Source organism: Struthio camelus, chromosome 31 (genome assembly GCF_040807025.1).
Source record: "Struthio camelus isolate bStrCam1 chromosome 31, bStrCam1.hap1, whole genome shotgun sequence".
Classification (NCBI taxonomy): domain Eukaryota; kingdom Metazoa; phylum Chordata; class Aves; order Struthioniformes; family Struthionidae; genus Struthio; species Struthio camelus.
The window spans coordinates 1,596,406-1,598,905 of NC_090972.1; the positions used below are offsets into that span (position 1 = coordinate 1,596,406).

Below are 2,500 nucleotides of genomic sequence, written 5' to 3' on the forward strand. Positions count from 1 at the left end.
GGCGGCGGCGGCAGGTGCCGGGCCACCGCGACCGACCGAACCTGGGGGCCCGGCGGGACGAACTCCGCACAGCGGGCGCTCCGGGAGCGGGGGTTTCCCGAGTCTGCACTTAGGGGGACGAAGGCCCGGGCCCACACGGGGAGGAGAGGCACCCCCTCTCCCCGGCGGCGCGGGCCTGCGAGGCGCCCCAGCCGCGCCACACCGCACACACCGCGCAGGGCAGCGGTGGCCACCGGGCTCGGAGGGGAGGGAGGGCAGGGCAAGGCACGCCGGCCGCGGACGGTGGAGGCGGACGGTCGGCCGGAGCCGGGCAGGCAGGCCAGCCGGAAGACCGGGGCCACCGGTGCACGCACCGGTGGTCCCGGCTCCGCCGCCGCCGCCGACTCACCGCCGCCGCCGCCCCCCCACCGACTCGCCGCCGCCGCCGCCCCCCCCGGCCCCCCCCCGAGGGGCGGCACACCGCTGCGCCAACGCGGCAATGGGGGTGACGATTGACCGTCAAGCGACGCTCAGACAGGCGTAGCCCCGGGAGGAACCCGGGGCCGCAAGTGCGTTCGAAGTGTCGATGATCAATGTGTCCTGCAATTCACATTAATTCTCGCAGCTAGCTGCGTTCTTCATCGACGCACGAGCCGAGTGATCCACCGCTAAGAGTTGTCTCGGTTTCGGTCCCCACCGCGCGCGCGGGGGGACCGGGCAGCTTTCGCAGCCCCCTGAGGGCCCCCATCCGCTCTGCCTCCCTCCTCACGCCGACGCCGGCTGCTGAGCAAGGGACAGCGGAGAGAGAGGGCACGCCTCACTGACCGTACAAGCACAGAGGGAAAAAAAAAGGGGGGGGGGGGGGAGAACAGACCCGAACGAGAGGGGCGGGGAGCCCTCGCTCCCGACCTGGGACAACCCCTTTCTCGCTTCGAGTCCGGCCCAGGCGCCCGGCTCGGCCTGGCCCAGCAGGGAGCGGCGCGCCAGCCGCGCCACCTGCCTCAGGGACCGGGGTGTGGGTCCCCGCGGAGCCCCGGCGTCGGAGCCCGGCCGCCGCTGGGAGCGGCGCCACCCGCTGCCCGCGCGCCCGCGACCCGCCAGCCGCACGCTTCCGAGCTCCTTCGCTCGCCTCACCGGCCTCCAGCTCCGCCGCCCCGGAGACGGCACCCAACACCCGCCTGCACACACGCAGCCTCCCGAGCGACGCCACACACTCGCCCGTCCCTTCCGCGGGCAGACGCCTGGCGGCAGGCAGACGGGCGAGGCGGGACGGACGGGGAACGGCGCCCGCTCTCCCCGCCTCCACGCGGAGACCGGGAGGGGCCGCCCCCGCCCGCCCGCCCGCCGCCCGCCTGCCGCCCAGCGAAGCCGGGTCGGGCAGAGCGAGGCAGGCGCGCCGGATGGCGGAGTGCCGGGGCAGGGCGGGGGGGGAGGGAAGGAAGGGTGCCGCCGACGGCCACGGCGGGAGACTGAGAGCACCGGCCAGGGAGGAGAAGGGATGCGCTGGGGCTCGGCGTCCGCACCACCCGCGGTGGGGGCTCGCCGTCCCGGCGGCGAGCACGCGCTCGCGCCGGGGTCGCGCGTTCGAGGCAGGCCGGCGCAAGCCGACCGCGCGGCGTCTCTCCGCCGAGACCAGACCGCGGAGAGAGGGGGCAGGGTACCCCTCTCCGTCCCGGCTGCCCGCGGGGCATGCACGGGCCGCGCCGGCGGGCATGGGGGGGTGCGGCGCCCGCGCGCGCCGACCCCCCGGCCCCTCCGGCAGCACGCCCGGCTGCCCCCCGGGTCGCATCGGGCCGCCCGAGTCTTTAAACCCCCGCCCGGCTCTCCGACCGAGAACCCTCGGGCCCGGAGCCCGGGGCCCATGGCCATCCCTACCCGGGGGGGCCGCTACCGGCGGCCGCGGTGGCCGGAGGCCCTCCTCCTTCCTCCCAGCGCGCCCCCCCCCCCCGCCGCCCCCCGCCGCCCCCGGCCCGGCCGACTCGCAGCGCGGCCCCCACACGGCACGGCGTGGGGCGGCTGGAGCGGTGTGGGGGGGGGGGGAAGGGAGGGGAGGAGGAAGCGTGGAAGGCCGGCAGGGCACGGCCGGTGCGGCACGCGCAGCGCAGCGCCCGGGAGGAGCACGCTGGCACACGGGACCACACGGGTGGGTCACCGAGGGGAGGCAGGAGAAGCGCGGACGCTAGGTACCTGGCCCTGGGGTGAGGGAAACGACCTGAAATCCCCGCGGGGGTGCCTCCCCCGCCGCCGCCCGCCGCCGGGCCACCGCCGCCTCGCGGCGACGGCGGCAGCCTCAGCGGCAGCGACGAGGCGGGGCGCGGAGGGGAACCCGGCACCCGCCAGCCGGCTCCAGCGCCCCTCGGCGGAGCGTCCACCCGCGGGGTGCGCCCGACACCCACCGCCACGACCTCGTCCTCCTCCCGGGGCCCGGGGTTTCCCTCAGTAACCCGGCGCCGGGTGGCAGCTGCGCCCGGGAGGAGAGCCGTGGTTTGGGCCGCCCGCTCGGGCACGACACGTCGCCTCG

The 2,500-nt window shown here is 77.6% G+C and overlaps 1 non-coding gene across 1 annotated transcript; it reads right to left on the reverse strand.

Annotated features, from left to right (window-relative positions):
- Window positions 1–503: 503 nt before the first annotated feature.
- LOC138063159 (5.8S ribosomal RNA) lies at window positions 504–656 on the reverse strand. The gene has a single exon (XR_011136753.1). It is a non-coding gene; the product is annotated as a 5.8S ribosomal RNA (ribosomal RNA).
- Window positions 657–2,500: the final 1,844 nt, after the last annotated feature.